Below are 10,986 nucleotides of genomic sequence, written 5' to 3'. Positions count from 1 at the left end.
AGACTAGAAGAGATGGTAGAGAGACTAGAAGAGATGGTAGAGAGACTAGAAGAGATGGTAGAGAGACTAGAAGAGATGGTAGAGAGACTAGAAGAGATGTTGTAAGAGACTAGAAGAGATGTTGTTAGAGACGAGAAGAGATGTTGTTAGAGACGAGAAGAGATGTTGTTAGAGACGAGAGGAGATGTTGTTAGAGACTAGAAGAGATAGTAGAGAGACTAGAAGAGATGTTGTTAGAGACTAGAAGAGATGTTGTTAGAGACTATAGACTAGAAGAGATGTTGTTAGAGACTAGAAGAGATGTTGTTAGAGACTAGAAGAGATGTTGTTAGAGACTAGAGGAGATGTTGTTAGAGACTATAGACTAGAAGAGATGTTGTTAGAGACTAGAAGAGATGTTGTTAGAGACTAGAGGAGATGTTGTTAGAGACTATAGACTAGAAGAGATGTTGTTGTTAGAGACTATAGACTAGAAGAGATGTTGTTAGAGAGACCAGAGAGTCTGGTTTATTGTCTCAGAACTCATTCAGACTCTGACTGCAGAGAGGTGTCTGGTTCAAGGTCTGATGAGGCAGCCGTGTCATGGTGAATTCACATTGTCCTCTTGGTCCGATGAGGCAGCCGTGCCATGGTGAATTCACATTGTCCTCTTGGTCTGATGAGGCAGCCGTGTCATGGTGAATTCACATTGTCCTCTTGGTCCGATGAGGCAGCCCCGTGCCATGGTGAATTCACATTGTCCTCTTGGTCGATGAGGCAGCCGTGCCATGGTGAATTCACATTGTCCTCTTGGTCCGATGAGGCAGCCGTGCCATGGTGAATTCACATTGTCCTCTTGGTGTGATGAGGCAGCCGTGTCATGGTGAATTCACATTGTCCTCTTGGTCTGATGAGGCAGCCGTGTCATGGTGAATTCACATTGTCCTCTTGGTGTGATGAGGCAGCCGTGTCATGGTGAATTCACATTGTCCTCTTGGTGTGATGAGGCAGCCGTGCCATGGTGAATTCACATTGTCCTCTTGGTGTGATGAGGCAGCCGTGTCATGGTGAATTCACATTGTCCTCTTGGTCCGATGAGGCAGCCGTGCCATGGTGAATTCACATTGTCCTCTTGGTGTGATGAGGCAGCCGTGCCATGGTGAATTCACATTGTCCTCTTGGTCCGATGAGGCAGCCGTGTCATGGTGAATTCACATTGTCCTCTTGGTGTGATGAGGCAGCCGTGCCATGGTGAATTCACATTGTCCTCTTGGTGTGATGAGGCAGCCGTGCCATGGTGAATTCACATTGTCCTCTTGGTGTGATGAGGCAGCCGTGCCATGGTGAATTCACATTGTCCTCTTGGTCCGATGAGGCAGTCGTGTCATGGTGAATTCACATTGTCCTCTTGGTCCGATGAGGCAGCCGTGCCATGGTGAATTCACATTGTCCTCTTGGTCCGATGAGGCAGCCGTGCCATGGTGAATTCACATTGTCCTCTTGGTGTGATGAGGCAGCCGTGTCATGGTGAATTCACATTGTCCTCTTGGTCCGATGAGGCAGCCGTGCCATGGTGAATTCACATTGTCCTCTTGGTCCGATGAGGCAGCCGTGCCATGGTGAATTCACATTGTCCTCTTGGTGTGATGAGGCAGCCGTGTCAGGGTGAATTCACATTGTCCTCTTGGTCCGATGAGGCAGCCGTGCCATGGTGAATTCACATTGTCCTCTTGGTGTGATGAGGCAGCCGTGCCATGGTGAATTCACATTGTCCTCTTGGTCCGATGAGGCAGCCGTGTCATGGTGAATTCACATTGTCCTCTTGGTCCGATGAGGCAGCCGTGTCATGGTGAATTCACATTGTCCTCTTGGTGTGATGAGGCAGCCGTGTCATGGTGAATTCACATTGTCCTCTTGGTCCGATGAGGCAGCCGTGTCATGGTGAATTCACATTGTCCTCTTGGTGTGATGAGGCAGCCGTGCCATGGTGAATTCACATTGTCCTCTTGGTCCGATGAGGCAGCCGTGTCATGGTGAATTCACATTGTCCTCTTGGTCCGATGAGGCAGCCGTGCCATGGTGAATTCACATTGTCCTCTTGGTGTGATGAGGCAGCCGTGTCATGGTGAATTCACATTGTCCTCTTGGTGTGATGAGGCAGCCGTGCCATGGTGAATTCACATTGTCCTCTTGGTCCGATGAGGCAGCCGTGTCATGGTGAATTCACATTGTCCTCTTGGTCCGATGAGGCAGCCGTGCCATGGTGAATTCACATTGTCCTCTTGGTCCGATGAGGCAGCCGTGTCATGGTGAATTCACATTGTCCTCTTGGTCCGATGAGGCAGCCGTGCCATGGTGAATTCACATTGTCCTCTTGGTGTGATGAGGCAGCCGTGTCATGGTGAATTCACATTGTCCTCTTGGTCCGATGAGGCAGCCGTGTCATGGTGAATTCACATTGTCCTCTTGGTCCGATGAGGCAGCCGTGCCATGGTGAATTCACATTGTCCTCTTGGTCCGATGAGGCAGCCGTGTCATGGTGAATTCACATTGTCCTCTTGGTGCGATGAGGCAGCCGTGCCATGGTGAATTCACATTGTCCTCTTGGTCTGATGAGGCAGCCGTGCCATGGTGAATTCACATTGTCCTCTTGGTCCGATGAGGCAGCCGTGTCATGGTGAATTCACATTGTCCTCTTGGTGTGATGAGGCAGCCGTGCCATGGTGAATTCACATTGTCCTCTTGGTCTGATGAGGCAGCCGTGCCATGGTGAATTCACATTGTCCTCTTGGTGTGATGGTCAAGACGCTTGGTTTCTCCAACGTGGTCCTTCTGTAGCTCAGTTGGTAGAGCATGGCGCTTGTAACGCCAGGGTAGTGGGTTCGATCCCACAGACCACCCATACGTAGAATGTATGCACACATGACTGTAAGTCGCTTTGGATAAAAGCGTCTGCTAAATGGCATATATTATTATTATTATTAGACCCTGGTTCAGATCCCACCCGTGGCACATACACACAGACGGCATTATTTAAAACAAGAGAGTTTTAATTGAAATTATAAAAAAGGTACATCAGGTTGACATGTTCAAAAGTAAGAAGGCTCCCATCCCACCCTTCCCTGTCCCACAGCCCTCCTCCCTGTCCCACAGCCCTCTTCCCTGTCCCACAGCCCTCTTCCCTGTCCCACAGCCCTCTTCCCTGTCCCACAGCCCTCCTCCCTGTCCCACAGCCCTCTTCCCTGTCCCACAGCCCTCTTCATTGTAAATGAGGTACAATAGCACTTAATAATGACCACGGTGTGTACTAAACAGCTGGAATGGTAACAATAACCTTGCCCAATCACAAAGACACCCCTATACTGGGAGTAGGGGGCTAGAGAGTAGGGGGCAAGAGAGTAGAGGGCAGAGAGTACGGGGGCTAGAGAGTACGGGGGCTAGAGAGTACGGGGGTAGAGAGTACGGGGGTAGAGAGTACGGGGCTAGAGAGTACGGGGCTAGAGAGTACGGGGCTAGAGAGTACGGGGCTAGAGAGTAGGGGCTAGAGAGTAGGGGCTAGAGTGTAGGGGTTAGAGTGTAGGAGGTTAGAGAGTACGGGGATAGAGAGTACGGGGGTAGAGAGTACGGGGGTAGAGAGTACGGGGTAGAGAGTAGGGGCTAGAGTGTAGGGGTTAGAGTGCGGGGTAGAGAGTACGGGGGTAGAGTACGGGGTAGAGTACGGGGTAGAGAGTACGGGGTAGAGTACGGGGTAGAGAGTACGGGGGTAGAGTACGGGGTAGAGAGTAGGGGTAGAGAGTAGGGGTAGAGAGTAGGGGGCTAGAGAGTACGGGGCTAGAGAGTACGGGGGCTAGAGAGTACGGGGCTAGAGAGTAGGGGCTAGAGAGTAGGGGGCTAGAGAGTAGGGGGCTAGAGAGTAGGGGCTAGAGAGTAGGGGCTAGAGAGTAGGGGTGTATTTGAGATTAGCCGCTCCAAGGTAATGAAGCACACAGGTGGAGTAGATGAGCCTGATGTCCCGTAGAAAATAACTGACGATCCAGAACAGAACAGCCAGGCAAGGCTAGACGATCCCCACAGCAAAACAGCCAGGCGATCCAGACCTGACGAGCCAGAGTAGAACAGCCAGGCGATGATCCTGACGATTCAGCCGGAGCAGCCTCGGCAGCCACAGTGGGTGCACTCTATAATCCTCCCCTGTAGAGAGAGCGCGAGAGAGAGAGAGCGAGACAGAGAGAGAGAGAGAGAGACAGAGAGAGAGCGAGACAGAGAGAGAGCGAGACAGAGAGAGAGCGAGACAGAGAGAGAGCGAGACAGAGAGAGAGCGAGACAGAGAGAGAGCGAGACAGAGAGAGAGCGAGACAGAGAGAGAGCGAGACAGAGAGAGAGAGAGACAGAGAGAGAGAGACAGAGAGAGAGCGAGACAGAGAGAGAGCGAGACAGAGAGAGAGCGAGACAGAGAGAGAGCGAGACAGAGAGAGAGCGAGACAGAGAGAGAGCGAGACAGAGAGAGCGAGACAGAGAGAGAGCGAGACAGAGAGAGAGCGAGACAGAGAGAGCGAGACAGAGAGAGAGCGAGACAGAGAGAGAGAGAGAGCGAGACAGAGAGAGAGCGAGACAGAGAGAGAGAGAGACAGAGAGAGAGAGAGAGAGAGAGAGAGAGAGACAGAGAGAGAGAGAGACAGAGAGAGAGCGCGAGACAGAGAGAGAGAGCGAGACAGAGAGAGAGAGACAGAGAGAGAGAGAGAGGGGTTAACCCACTAGCAACTGAAATGGGGAGGAACAAACGTGAATTTGTCCAATTAGGAACCATTGTTTTCGTTGCAAAATGTTTTGCTACGGTGTGCACTAATGAATACACCTCAGGTGTGTGAGAGATGTAAAATGACACTGTACCGATAAGGTATAGTATAGAGAGACTACGTGTTGTAGTAACATAGTGTAGTAGTAATATAGTATAGTAGTATTATAGTGTAGTAGTATTATAGTGTAGTAGAATTATAGTGCAGTAGTACTACAGTGTAGTAGTATTATAGTGCAGTAGTATTATAGTGTTGTAGTATTATAGTGTAGTAGTGATGTGTATAGTGCAGTAGTACTACAGTGTAGTAGTATTATAGTGCAGTAGTACTACAGTGTAGTAGTATTATAGTGCAGTAGTACTACAGTGTAGTAGTATTATAGTGCAGTAGTACTACAGTGTAGTAGTATTATAGTGCAGTAGTACTACAGTGTAGTAGTATTATAGTGCAGTATTATAGAGTATTATACTGTAGTAGTATTATAGTATTATAGTGCAGTAGTATTATAGTGTATTATAGTGTAGTAGTATTATAGTGTTTTGGTAGTTTCTGCAGCAGTATAATGATGTAGTAGTAAATATAGTATTTGATTTAGTGATGTGTATAGTGCAGTAGTATTATAGTGCAGTAGTCTTATAGTATTATAGTGTAGTAGTATTATGGTGCAGTAGTATTATAGTGTAGTAGTATTATGGTGCAGTAGTATTATAGTGCAGTAGTGATGTGTATAGTGCAGTAGTATTATAGTGTAGTAGTATTGTAGTGTTGTAGTGATGTGTTATAGTGTAGTAGTATTATAGTGTAGTAGTATTATAGTGCAGTAGTATTATAGTGCAGTAGTATTATAGTGCAGTAGTATTATAGTGCAGTAGTGATGTGTATAGTGCAGTAGTATTATAGTGTAGTAGTATTGTAGTGTTGTAGTGATGTTTTATAGTGTAGTAGTATTATAGTGCAGTAGTATTATAGTGCAGTAGTATTATAGTGCAGTAGTATTATAGTGCAGTAGATGTGTATCATGCAGTAGTATTATAGTGTAGTAGTATTATAGTGTCGTAGTGATGTGTTATAGTGTAGTAGTATTACAGTGCAGCAGTATTATAGTGTAGTAGTATTATGGTGCAGTAGTATTATAGTGCAGTAGTGTTATAGTGTAGTAGTATTATAGTGTAGTAGTATTATAGTGCAGTAGTGTTAGTGTTATAGTGTTAGTGTAGTGGTTATAGTGTTAGTGTAGTAGTATTATGGTGCAGTAGTATTATAGTGTAGTAGTATTATAGTGCAGTAGTATTATAGTGTAGTAGTGATGTGTTGTAGTGTAGTAGTATTATAGTGCAGTAGTATTATAGTGTAGTAGTGATGTGTATAGCGCAGTAGTATTATAGTGTAGTCGTATTATAGTGTAGTAGTATTATAGTGTAGCAGTATTATAGTGCAGTAGTATTATAGTGTAGTAGTGATGTGTTATAGTGTAGTACTATTATAGTGCAGTAGTATTATAGTGCAGTAGTATTATAGTGCAGTAGTATTATAGTGCAGTAGTAGTATTATAGTGCAGTCGGATTATAGTGTAGTGGTATTATAGTGTAGCAGTATTATTATAGTGCAATAGTATTATAGTGTAGTAGTATTATAGTGTAGTAGTAATGTGTTATAGTGTAGTAGTATTATAGTGCAGTAGTATTATAGTGCAGTAGTATTATAGTGCAGTAGTATTATAGTGTAGTAGTATTATAGTGTAGTAGTGATGTGTATAGTGCAGTAGTATTATAGTGCAGTAGTATTATAGTGCAGTAGTATTATAGTGCAGTAGTATTATAGTGCAGTAGTATTATAGTGGAGTAGTATTATAGTGCAGTAGTATTATAGTGCAGTAGTATTATAGTGCAGTAGTATTATAGTGCAGTAGTAATATGTATAGTGCAGTAGTATTATAGTGCAGTAGTATTATAGTGTAGTAGTATTATAGTGTAGTAGTGATGTGTGTAGTGCAGTAGTATTATAGTGTAGTAGTATTATAGTGCAGTAGTATTATAGTGTAGTAGTATTATAGTATAGTAGTGATGTGTATAGTGCAGTAGTATTATAGTGTAGTAGTATTGTAGTGTTGTAGTGATGTTTTATAGTGTAGTAGTATTATAGTGCAGTAGTATTATAGTGCAGTAGTATTATAGTGCAGTAGTATTATAGTGCAGTAGTATTATAGTGCAGTAGATGTGTATCATGCAGTAGTATTATAGTGTAGTAGTATTATAGTGTCGTAGTGATGTGTTATAGTGTAGTAGTATTACAGTGAAGCAGTATTATAGTGTAGTAGTATTATGGTGCAGTAGTATTATAGTGCAGTAGTGTTATAGTGTAGTAAGTAGTATTATAGTGTAGTAGTATTATAGTGCAGTAGTGTTAGTGTTATAGTGTTAGTGTAGTGGTTATAGTGTTAGTGTAGTAGTATTATGGTGCAGTAGTATTATAGTGTAGTAGTATTATAGTGCAGTAGTATTATAGTGTAGTAGTGATGTGTTGTAGTGTAGTAGTATTATAGTGCAGTAGTATTATAGTGCATTAGTAGTATAGTGTAGTAGTATTATAGTATTATAGTGTAGTAGTGATGTGTATAGCGCAGTAGTATTATAGTGTAGTAGTATTATAGTGCAGTAGTATTATAGTGCAGTAGTATTATAGTGTAGTAGTATTATAGTGTAGTAGTATTATAGTGTAGTAGAATTATGGTGCAGTAGTATTATAGTGTAGCAGTATTATAGTGTAGTAGTATTATAATGTAGTAGTATTATAGTATTATATTGCCGTAGTATTATAGTGCAGTAGTATTATGGTGCAGTAGTATTATGGTGCAGTAGTATTATAGTGCAGTAGTATTATAGTGCAGTAGTATTATAGTGCAGTAGTATTATAGTGTAGTAGTATTATAGTGTAGTAGTATTATGGTGCAGTAGTATTATAGTGTAGCAGTATTATAGTGTAGTAGTATTATAATATTATATTGCCGTAGTATTATAGTGTAGTAGTGATGTGTATAGCGCAGTAGTATTATAGTGTAGTAGTATTATAGTGCAGTAGTGATGTGTATAGTGCAGTAGTATTATAGTGTAGTAGTATTATAGTGTAGTCGTATTATAGTGTAGTAGTATTATAGTGTAGCAGTATTATAGTGCAGCAGTATTATAGTGTAGTAGTGATGTGTTATAGTGTAGTACTATTATAGTGCAGTAGTATTATAGTGCAGTAGTGAAGTGTATAGTGCAGTAGTATTATAGTGCAGTAGTATTATAGTCCAGTAGTATTATAGTGCAGTAGTGATGTGTATAGTGCAGTAGTATTATAGTGAAGTAGTGATGTGCATAGTGCAGTAGTATTATAGTGCAGTAGTATTATAGTGTAGTCGTATTATAGTGTAGTAGTATTATAGTGTAGTAGTATTATAGTGTAGCAGTATTATTATAGTGCAATAGTATTATAGTGTAGTAGTATTATAGTGTAGTAGTGATGTGTTATAGTGTAGTAGTATTATAGTGCAGTAGTATTATAGTGCAGTAGAATTATAGTGCAGTAGTATTATAGTGTAGTAGTGTAGTAGTATTATAGTGCAGTAGTATTATAGTGCAGTAGTGATGTGTTTTGTGCAGTAGTATTATAGTGTAGCAGTATTATAGTGCAGTAGTATTATAGTGTAGTAGTATCATAGTGTAGTAGTGATGTGTTATAGTGCAGTAGTATTATAGTGCAGTAGTATTATAGTGCAGTAGTGATGTGTATAGTGCAGTAGTATTATAGTGCAGTAGTATTATAGTGTAGTAGTATTATAGTGTAGTAGTGTAGTAGTATTATAGTGCAGTAGTATTATAGTGTTGTAGTATTATAGTGCAGTAGTGATGTGTATCGTGCAGTAGTATTATAGTGCAGTAGTATTATCGTGCAGTAGTATTATCGTGCAGTAGTATTATCGTGCAGTAGTGATGTGTATAGTGCAGTAGTATTATAGTGTAGTAGTGATGTGTTATAGTGCAGTAGTATTATGGTGCAGTAGTATTATGGTGCAGTAGTATTATAGTGCAGTAGTATTATAGTGCAGTAGTATTATAGTGCAGTAGTATTATAGTGTAGTAGTATTATAGTGTAGTAGTATTATGGTGCAGTAGTATTATAGTGTAGCAGTATTATAGTGTAGTAGTGTTATAATATTATATTGCCGTAGTATTATAGTGCAGTAGTATTATGGTGCAGTAGTATTATGGTGCAGTAGTATTATAGTGTAGTAGTGATGTGTATAGTGCAGTAGTATTATAGTGCAGTAGTATTATGGTGCAGTAGTATTATGGTGGAGTAGTATTATAGTGGAGTAGTATTATAGTGGAGTGGTATTATAGTGCAGTAGTATTATAGTGTAGTAGTATTATAGTGCAGTAGTATTATAGTGTTGTGATATGTATAGTGCAGTAGTATTATAGTGGAGTAGTATTATAGTGGAGTAGTATTATAGTGTAGTAGTATTATAGTGCAGTAGTATTATGGTGCAGTAGTATTATAGTGCAGTAGTATTATAGTGTAGTAGTGATGTGTATAGTGCAGTAGTATTATAGTGCAGTAGTATTATAGTGCAGTAGTATTATGGTGCAGTAGTATTATAGTGCAGTAGTATTATAGTGGAGTAGTATTATAGTGCAGTAGTATTATAGTGCAGTAGTATTATAGTGCAGTAGTATTACAGTGTAGTAGTATTGTGTAGCAGTTTGCTCTTGGGGACTCTACAGATGTACAGTGTATTGATATGGTATAGTAGTGTCGTAGTACTATAGTATTGTGTAGTAGTGTAGTAGTACTATAGTACTCACCACCTCCAGTTTGCTCTTGGGAACTCTACAGATGTAGAGTGTATTGATATGGTATAGTAGTGTCGTAGTACTATAGTATTGTGTAGTAGTGTAGTAGTACTATAGTACTCACCACCTCCAGTTTGCTCTTGGGAACTCTACAGATGTAGAGTGTATTGATACGGTATAGTAGTGTAGTAGTACTATAGTATTGTGTAGTTGTACTCACCACCTCCAGTTTGCTCTTGGGAACTCTACAGATGTACAGTGTATTGATATAGTATAGTAGTACTATAGTATTGTGTAGTTGTACTCACCACCTCCAGTTTGCTCTTGGGAACTCTACAGATGTAGAGTGTATTGATATGGTATAGTAGTGTAGTAGTACTATAGTATTGTGTAGTTGTACTCACCACCTCCAGTTTGCTCTTGGGAACTCTACAGATGTAGAGTGTATTGATATGGTATAGTAGTGTAGTAGTACTATAGTATTGTGTAGTTGTACTCACCACCTCCAGTTTGCTCTTGGGAACTCTACAGATGTAGAGTGTATTGATATAGTATAGTAGTGTAGTAGTACTATAGTACTCACCACCTCCAGTTTGCTCTTGGGAACTCTACAGATGTAGAGTGTATTGATATGGTATAGTAGTGTAGTAGTACTATAGTATTGTGTAGTAGTACTATAGTATTGTGTAGTAGTACTATAGTATTGTGTAGTAGTACTATAGTATTGTGTAGTTGTACTCACCACCTCCAGTTTGCTCTTGGGAACTCTACAGATGTAGAGTGTATTGATATGGTATAGTAGTGTAGTAGTACTATAGTATTGTGTAGTTGTACTCACCACCTCCAGTTTGCTCTTGGGAACTCTACAGATGTAGTAGAGTGTATTGATATAGTATAGTAGTGTAGTAGTACTATAGTACTCACCACCTCCAGTTTGCTCTTGGGAACTCTACAGATGTAGAGTGTATTGATATGGTATAGTAGTGTAGTAGTACTATAGTATTGTGTAGTTGTACTCACCACCTCCAGTTTGCTCTTGGGAACTCTACAGATGCAGAGTGTATTGATATAGTATAGTAGTGTAGTAGTACTATAGTATTGTGTAGTAGTACTATAGTACTCACCACCTCCAGTTTGCTCTTGGGAACTCTACAGATGTAGAGTGTATTGATATGGTATAGTAGTGTAGTAGTACTATAGTATTGTGTAGTAGTGTAGTAGTAATATAGTATTGTGTAGTTGTACTCACCACCTCCAGTTTGCTCTTGGGAACTCTACAGATGTAGAGTGTATTGATATGGTATAGTAGTGTAGTAGTACTATAGTATTGTGTAGTAGTGTAGTAGTACTATAGTATTGTGTAGTTGTACTCA

The 10,986-nt window shown here is 40.9% G+C and overlaps 1 protein-coding gene across 37 annotated transcripts in view; it reads right to left on the bottom strand.

The window, feature by feature from the left end:
- Nucleotides 1–3,783: 3,783 nt before the first annotated feature.
- Nucleotides 3,784–10,986, bottom strand: part of bud31 (BUD31 homolog) — an 18,872-nt gene continuing 11,669 nt past the window's right edge. For all 37 annotated transcript variants that reach the window (XR_008105573.1, XR_008105571.1, XR_008105580.1 and 34 more), the window contains exon 4: nucleotides 3,784–4,170. The gene's annotated coding sequence lies outside the window, so the exon portion shown is untranslated. The remainder of the gene's footprint in view (nucleotides 4,171–10,986) is intronic.

This window comes from Oncorhynchus keta, unplaced genomic scaffold, assembly GCF_023373465.1.
Source record: "Oncorhynchus keta strain PuntledgeMale-10-30-2019 unplaced genomic scaffold, Oket_V2 Un_contig_18770_pilon_pilon, whole genome shotgun sequence".
NCBI classification, from domain to species: Eukaryota; Metazoa; Chordata; class Actinopteri; order Salmoniformes; family Salmonidae; genus Oncorhynchus; species Oncorhynchus keta.
Note: the sequence above shows the minus strand (reverse complement) of the source record. Positions and strands in the feature narration are given on the sequence as shown.